Genomic DNA, 9,415 nt, shown 5'->3' with positions numbered 1-9,415 from the left:
AAACTAACTGAAGAAGAAATAGACAACCTGACTAGACCCATAACAAGTGAAGAGATTGAATGGTAATAACAATAATGGTAAAACTATCCACAAGGAAAACCCAGGCTCTATCCTGGGAAAACCCAGGTAGAATTTTACCTCTAAATTCTACCAAACATATAAATAAAAAATAATATAAAATTTTCACCAGCTCTTCCAAAAAATATAAGAAGAGGGACCACTCCCCATCTCATTTTACAAGATCTGTATGAACCTGCATCAAAATCAGATCAAGCCATCACAAGAAAAAAAAACTCTTTTTGTTAAATTTTTTTATGTGTTCTTTTAATGACTTAGAGATTGTTTCTTTCTTCCTTTGTGGTCTCAAAGCCAAGTCTGGACCTCAGGGACATTACATTAATCTCAATGCTGTCTGTGCTTTGTGTGACTGAGTTCTGCCACACAGAAGCTGCCTGCTTGGTTGCCTGGAGTCTCTAGTGCACATTCTTGGGCTGCTTGTCCCAGGCATCTGAAGCCTTGTCTCAGCTTATTGCCAGCTTAAATTTGGCTGGCTTCTTTGGGACAGGAGAGGGTTGAATTCTTCTTTTCCTTTTTCTTCTCAGGGTCTCCACCAGCTGCCAGCTCTTGGCCTTGAGGTAGTAGAGTTCATCAAACTTCATGCTGATGTCCTCGATGGACAGCTGCAGCAGGTCCCAGAAATCTGCCAGGTCCTGGGTTGGCATTGGGGTTCATGTTTTGCTCACAGAGGCTCCAGAACTGTGGAATTCTGGGACATCAGTAGCTGGGCACGGCCCACAGCACTGAGGGCTTTTCTTAAGACTTCTTCAGAAAGGTGGTTCTCTTGTTTTCTTGTCCATCTGGCAGCACCAGCCTTTCAGCTACTTCTTCTCAGCCTGAAGTAGCTTCAAGAGCCAGTAGCCATCTTGGCAGTAGGTTCCTGGCTGTGCTGGTTCTGCAGGAAGCAGGAAGAGGTCACCAGCCAGGGGTCAGGTGGGGGCAGTGAGAAAGAGGAAACAGGTTCCAAATGTTTGAACTAGAGTCAATAGGAAAATGGTCCCTGACAGGCTGTGGGGAGTGATGGAGTGAAAGGCTAGAGAGATGACCACAAGTCTTTGACTTGGTTATGTGGGAAGAGGACAATGCCAGTCACTTGGATAGAAAAAACAAACAAGTCCAAGACAGCAGAGATGTGATTACGACAAAATATAAAAGCCTTGTATCATAGAAAAATGTTGACTCTGGCATCAAAGTGCAAGATTAAACTAATCTACCATTGTTTCATTGGCAAGGACACAGGAGACAAGCTGTGGAGCAGTGCTTATATAACAAAAGATAATCTTAAAAACGAAGAAAAAAAAGTCTCATGAATTTGGACACAAAATCTTCAACTAAATACTAGCATACCAAATCCAGAAATACTTAAAATGAAGTGAAATTTAGCCTGAAATACAAGGTTAGTTGTTAACATCTGAAAAAGTTAATATAATACATTATGTCAATAGGATAAAAAACAAAAATCACAAGGTCATCTCAATGGATCCAGATAAAAACATTTGACAAAATCCAACACACTTTCATGACACTAAAAATATGAGGTATAGAGAAGAACTTCCTTGACACGATAAATGGCCTCTATCTAACTCCATAATTGAATTATACTTAATATTGAAAGACTGAATAACTTCCCTCTCTGGCTAGGAACAAGACAGGAATATTTGTTTCACCATTTATATTCACCATTGGAGTTTCTAGTTAGGGCAATTAATTAGGCAAGAGAAACTGACTGGAAATGAAGACTTTATTTCTATTCAGTATGAAATTGATACTATATATAGAAAATCCTAAGAAATCCACCAAAAAAACTATTCAAAATAATAAACAAGATTAACAAAGTTTCAGGATGCAAGATCTGTATACAAGATCAATTGTATTTTTATACATTTGCAATGGACAATCCAAAAATGAAATTAAGAAAACAATTCCCTTTATATTAGCATCAAAAAGAATGAAATGTTCAGGAATAAATTTGACAAAGTAGGAGTAAAGGAACAAAATTTTGCTCTGAAAACTATAAAATATTTCTGAAATAAATTTTAAAAGTACTAAATGATTGTAAAAAACTCCCCATTTCATGGACAGAAGCCTTAACATCATTAAAACGGCAATACTCCTCAAACTGATCTACAAATGAAATGCCATTAAATATCAGAATCCAGCTGATCCTTTGTAGCAATAGACTAATTATCGAATTCATATGGAATTGTAATGGACCCAGAATAGCTAAAACAATCTTGAAAAAAAGAAGAACAAAGTGGGAGAGCTCACACTTCCTGATTTTAAAACTTTCTGCAAAGCAATGGTAATCAAAACACTGTGAAACTGGCACATGATAAGCATATGAATCAGTGGCATGAAAATGAGAGGCCAGAAATAAATCCTTATATCCATGGTTAAGTGATTATGCACAAAGGTGCCAAGATCATACAGAGTTTCTTCAAGAAATAGCATGAAGGTAACTGGGTATGTACATGGGAAAGACCGAAATTGGGCCCCTATATCGCACTATATATAAAAATTAAGTAAATGGATCAAAGACTAAATAAAAAAACAAACTCTAAAACTATTAGTGTAAAACATAGACATAAAGTTTCATAACCATGAATTTGGCAGGTGACTTTTAGATATGACACCAAAAAGAACGAACAACAGAAGGGAAAATGGATAAATCGACCTTCATCCAAGTTAAAAATGTTTGTGCTTCCAAAGACGCCCTCAGGAAAGTGAAAAGACAACATGCGGAATAGGAAATAAATGCTTGCAAGTTCATATATATATATGAGGAGGAATTTGTATTCAAAATATATAAACAACTCTTACATCTCAATAATTATAAAAACAAATAATCCAATTAAAATTTGCCAAAGGTAATAGACTTTTTCCAAAAAAGGCATATTTATGCCCAAATAAGCATATTTAAGGATGTTTGATATCATTAGTCATCAGAAAAGTGCAGATTAAATCCAAAAGATGATGTCACTTCACACTCAATGATATGGCTAAAATTTAAAAAGTCTGATAACTACAATCATTGGAAAAGAGATGGAAAATTAGAATATTTATCATGTTGGCTGTAAAGTAAAATGGTACAGCCCCTTTGAAAACAATCCACAGACCCTCAAATGATCAAACATAGAGTTATTATATGACCCAGCAATTCCATTCTTAGGGATAGACCCAAGAGAAATGAAAACTTGTATCCACACAGACACATGTACACAAATGTTTAGAGAAACATTATTCTTAGCAGAACAAAAGTTGCAAAGAGTATAGATGTCCAATCAACTGATCAGTAAATAAACAAAATGGGATATAGCTACATAATGAAATATTATTCATCCATGAAAAGGAATAATGTACTGACACATTATATTAAGTGAAAGAAAATAGGCATAAAAGATCACATATTTCCATTCCTATGAAATGTCCGAAATGGGTATATAAAGACAGAGAATAGATAAATGGTTGCCTGCAGCTGGGGCTGGGGAGGCTATATAGGGTTTATTTTGGGGGAGATGAAAATATTCTAAAATTGACTGCAGCAGTGGCTGAGCACATCTACAAATGTACTAAAAGGCACTGGTTTTGAAACTTTGAGTGAGTGAATTGTACATATGTGAACTATATCTCAATGGTGCTGTTAAAAATATGGTCCTCTACTATATTTTTTCCCATTAGGACAAAAGTAGGATGAGTAGGGAGAATAATGTTTTTGAAAAGCTATCAGACAACTTGTGGAAATTACTTTTTAAATATACTTTATATTATCTTGATCTAAAAATTAGACTACTCAATATTTCCAGAAAAGCAGAGGTAGAAATAATTAGGTAATTAATTGTTAAATATAGCTATTATATGAATTCATTCTCCTACTCATACTTGTTATTGCAAAAATAAGAAAAAATCATAAATCATCAAATGTTTCCATAAATGCAAAGGTTTTTTTGAGGTTTTTCTTTGACCACATGCTTGTAATTGGTATATCATATATATATAACATACATATCATAATAGCAAATACTAAAAATGAAAAAGATAAAAACAAACACAAAAATTGTGCTTTCACTACCAACAAAGGACACCAATACACAAAAACAATTCAATATACCGAGGAACCCATGTATTGTACACAGGAAAATACGTGTAAAAACTGTCCTATATTTGATCTATTTGAAACCTATCTTGGAGATATAATAAACTTCCATCTATAATCTAATCAAAATAGTTTGTTTGACTTGGAAATAGCAGGGAGTTGAATGACGGTTTAATTAAATCATATTCTTTAAAAATACTGCATGCAGAATATCTGATCAATATATATAATACGTATATACCGCTGTCTTCCATTTCCAGCTAACCATTTATTGCTCTGGCAAGCAGACACATTATAATGCATTCTGTTGACCTTAGGGTTGCTTCATAGTAATTTTCTAGACATTTCATAAATGCCTGTGGTTGCTATCATCTTCATGATGGTGAGATTTTTCCTGGTGAAAGATATTTTTAAATGTAAGACCTGATCCAACATTTCTCTCTTCACTTCCTCTCATTTTCTCCATTTAGTAAAAGCTGACTTCAACATCTGACCCCTGAAAAGTCACTAGAAAACTGGTACCTACAACTGAGTTGATAAATGACTCCGCTTTGGTAGGCAGGACAAAAGTTACTGTGCAATTAACTCTTAAAGCGCAGAGATGAATTAGGGTTTAATGCACTTTAGTTAGAAAAATGAGACAATACAATCCAGGAGGACAATTGAAATCCAGCAAAGCATTTTTGCTTTAGAAATCAAAAGAAAATGTAGAACTTCAACAAACAAATTTCAAGCAGAATTTGACTGGGACATGATACTCTGGTCTACTGGTTAGAGGGATCTCTCTCTTTCTCTTTATTTTGTTCAAATATTTATGGATCATCTCTAAAACTCTCCAGTGAAATAAAAGATTACTTTGTCAAATAGAAACTGTATTTTTCCTTTAGATTTATAAAAATATGAATAAATATAATATCTTTATGATCTATAAAAGTAATGAATAAATTAGGACATCAAGGCACAGAATATTGAATGATTACCCAAAGTTACATTATGAATTACTAATGGAAACAGTATTTGGTATTCCATTACAATATGTTGGTGTCCTTAGTGGTTTCCTCATTTCTCTGACGCTCTGTTCATTTTTCTTAGCTTCTCTGTAACTACCCTAACATGTGCTCCACGATAATCAAATGCCACTTCCTACTGAAATATGCAAAGCCAAAGCTGGAATGGCCTGTGCATCAAGGGAGAAGGCTGTATTTGGCAATTCAAGAGTGTACAACCTAGTAATCAAATAGAAAGTCCATTTTTGGATATGGGTTGGTTACCAAGAGAGAAGCCTATCACAGTGTGGGAACAAGGGATACAAGAATTAAGAGGTTACGGGGACAGCTAGTGAGTACTGAAGTTAAAGAAAAACTGAGGACAGCAAGTACTAAGGAACACACAGAAGCTACAGGGCACTGTCACCATATCTTTGAAATTCAAGCCAATGGTGCTTATCAGAGATGAATGAGAGGATTTACGAAAGGACATAAAAGGGAAAGTCAGACAGATTTAAATATCTGCTTGTTCCAAAGAGGCTAAACTCTTAGAAAAAATGATAATCAAGAATTTCATGAAAGTCTTCTGCGTTCAGAGAAGAAGCAGTCATAAGAACTAGATCTACCCTCTCACCTGTAGCTTGCCAAACAAACTTGAACAATATTTGTAGAACAAGCTTCAAGACACTGGCAATAAGGCAGCAAGTATAGTAATTCCTGACATGAGAGAAACAAATGAACAAATGGGGTGAGTCCTAATACTGCCCCAGTTTAATGCCTTTAAAGAGTTTCCTATCTGATGTCTAGGGATGGAGAATCAAGCTATCTTGAGTTGAGGAGATAGACCTGAGTACTCAGATATTCCACAACAGATGGGCAGAGTTTCAGAGGAGAGGGCTGCACAGGGAGAGTACACCAGAGAGCCACAGAGAATCATCCTCAAATAGTCAACAAAGAACTGATCTGCACATGCATTTGGAGAAGCTATCTGAGCGGGGGGAAAGAACTAACCCAAAACATTAGTGATAATAGTGTATGTCCTCACACAAGCCAGAAATTGTGCCTGTTCCCATAAGCCAGATTGAAGAAATTTACCATTCATGAGGCATGCAGTACAGTAGAAGGAAAGCCTTACCTAAGTAGCGAGGAACAATTAGCCCTGGAGTGTCAAGCAATCCATAAAAAGTAAAACCTGAAAGGATCAAATCATTTCCAAGTAACGTAATTGTATCCTAGTAGGAAGCTCAAAAAGCTGGATATGAATGCAAAAATAGCCATCATCCAAGCCAGGTGAAATTCACAATGTCTGACAGCTGATCCTAAGTTAACAGGCATGCACAAAAGCAGAAATTATAACCCATAAATATGAGGGATGATAATCGATTAAATATCCTAAAATGGGCACAGATTTGTAGATTAGCTGAAAAGGATATGAATAAAGTTAACAATATCTGTTTTGTAACTATTGTACATGTTAAATGGAAATGTGAAAGATGTTAAAAGACCCATATAAGACTCCTAGATATGAAAATTGTGAAACCTGAGATGAAGAATACAGTGAATGATACACTTGATTAGACATTTCAAAAGATAACAGGTAGTTAGCTGCATAACAGTTGAAACTATTGAAAATAAAAGACAAAGAGAACACGAGCAGGTGCAACGGTGGCTCAGTGGCAGAATTCTCACCTGCCATGCCCCTGGGTTCGATTCCTGGTGCCTACCCATGCAAAAAAAAAAGAAAAGACAAGGCGAACAAAACACAACAAAAAAGCAAAGAAAAGATTAGAAAGCTGGGGACATTGAGCAGCCATAAATGATTGTACTAGTAGTCCCCAAAGAAAAAAAGGATATACAAACATATTTGTAGAAATAATGCCTGAAATTTTTCAAATTTGATGAAAATTACAAACCCACAGCTCTTAAAAGTTCAATAAACTTCAAGAAGAAGAAAGAGGAAGAGAACTGTATCAAGTTAAATTATTAAAAAATTGCACCAAACCCTTAGTAAAGAAAAAATATTAAATGCAACCAGAAAAACAAATGTACCATGGCTATGGACGGAATAATAAAGATAAAGGATTATGCCAGATTTCTCAGTAGAAACATTCTGAGAAGAAATGGAGTGCAGCAGCATTATTTAAGTACTGAAAGAAGAAAATAAAAGCATAAACACTTAAACCTAAAATTTTATGTCCAGAAAAATATGTTCCAACACAGAATGGTTGAAATAATTTATTATAAGTTGTCCTTCACTATGGTAAATGCTACCTCTCCTTTAGGGAGGAGGAAAATTATATTAAATGGACATATGGATCTATGAAAAGAAAAGAAGCACACTGGAAATGGTATCTATATATGTAAATATATATATTTTTTCTTATTATTCAAATTTCTTTAGGGTATAATTGTCATGCACAAATAGTAACAATGTGGTATGATGTTCATAACATATGTAAAGGCATATACATATGGCAATAAAACCCAAAGACCAGGAGGATGTGTAAGTATACAAATGAAAGTCTGTTATAATATAGGCATTGTTAAAATATCACTTGCAGGTAGTCTGTGATAAATTAAAGACATACTATAAATACTAGGGCAGACACTGAAAAAGCAAAACAAAGTTACAGCTAAAACACCAGCAAAGAAGATTAAATTAAATCATAAAGTGTAGTCAATTAGTCCAAAAGAAGGCAGATAAGGAAAAAAAGTATCCAAAGAACAGACGAGACAAATATAAATATTAAGTGGGAAAGGTAGATAACCAATAACAATATGATAGATTTAAGCCTAACAGTTTCAATAAACATATTAAAGATAAATTATCTAAACATCCCAATCAAAAGGCAGCAATACTCACGTATATGCTCTTTAATGTAAATGTACCTTAAAATTAAAAATGGATATAAACTGAAGGGAAGTGGATAGGGGAAAATATACCATGCTAGTCCTACTCAAAGAAAGCTAGAGTGATACTAATATCAAAGTGATTTCAGAACAATTAATTTTACCAGAAACAAAACAGAAATTTTATAACATTAAATCATTTAATTTATTTGACTGACAAAAACAAAATCTAAATATTTGTGAATATAAAAGAACTTCAAAATATAGAGGCAGAACTGATAGTACTACAAGGAGAAAGGAACCAATTCAAAATTATGGTTAGATATTTCAAATTAATTCTTTCAAGAACTGTTAATAAACAGAAAATCACTGAGAATGCAGAAGATGTGAGAAGCACAATGTATTTTGAACTAAACAAAAATGAAAACACAACACATCAAAATTAGTGGCTTGCAGCTCAAAGAGTCTTTTGGGGAATTTTTAAAAGCACTACACAATGTATTAGAAAAATAGAAAGACTTCTCATCAATGACCTTAGCTTCTTCACCTTAAGAAGCTAGAAGGATAAACAAAGCAAGTGATGAACCAAGTAAGCAGAATATAGAATATATTTTTTTAAAAGAGAAGATACATTTAAACAAAGCAAAGACCAAAGAAAACAGAAAGCAATAGTGTAAATGAATAAAACTAAAAGCTAGTCTTTTCAGAAAGTTAATAACTTTGCTAAACTTCTAGCCAGACTGACAAAGAAAACAGAGAGAGTAGACAGATACCAATGTAGGAAACAAAATAGGGGATACCCATTAGTGCTTATTCAACATGCATAATAACCCTGACTCTATCCATGCTTTACGATGGAGGCAGAAGTGAGTTGCTCAGGTCTGTGGAGTATATTTGGCTCCTCTGTGCTGAGCTCCATAGTGTGGTGGGGCCCCAGCCAAGCTTGGGCCCTTTAGACAATAAGGCCTGCCACCTCTGTACAGGCACAATTTTCTATGCAAGTGTTTTTCTCAACTCCTAGGTATAGTGGGAAGAGAAGGCAGACAGCCAGAGTCATGGGTCTCAGAGAGAGTTATAAGAGTACTTGGAATGTGTGTTTCTGACACATATAACTAACAGACATCTTTGATTTTATATTTTATTTCAGAGATTTCCAAATGTAAAAACTAATAAAGAACAACTTAGAATTCATGAAAAAAAGGAAGCAGCAAGCTCTCTGTGTAAGCAAAAGAAAAGAGAGTCAAGGAAAAGATTAGGTGTTATATTTTTCCCCTCTCTGAGGAAATGTATTTCACAGTCTATACTGAAATCCCTCCCCAAATAATAAAAGGAGTGTCTTTTATTCAGAGCAAAGAGAATCAATGACCAAGATGATTTTTGATGTGCTTTTTAGATTTTTATTTGAATTTGATTGTCCTCTCAGTTCCTG

At 34.6% G+C, this 9,415-nt stretch overlaps 1 pseudogene; it reads right to left on the bottom strand.

Moving 5' to 3' along the window:
* Positions 1–332: 332 nt before the first annotated feature.
* The window catches only part of LOC143680922 (disks large-associated protein 4-like), a 53,422-nt pseudogene continuing 44,339 nt past the window's right edge, over positions 333–9,415 (bottom strand).

This window comes from Tamandua tetradactyla, chromosome 1 (genome assembly GCF_023851605.1).
Source record: "Tamandua tetradactyla isolate mTamTet1 chromosome 1, mTamTet1.pri, whole genome shotgun sequence".
Classification (NCBI taxonomy): domain Eukaryota; kingdom Metazoa; phylum Chordata; class Mammalia; order Pilosa; family Myrmecophagidae; genus Tamandua; species Tamandua tetradactyla.
Note: the sequence above shows the minus strand (reverse complement) of the source record. Positions and strands in the feature narration are given on the sequence as shown.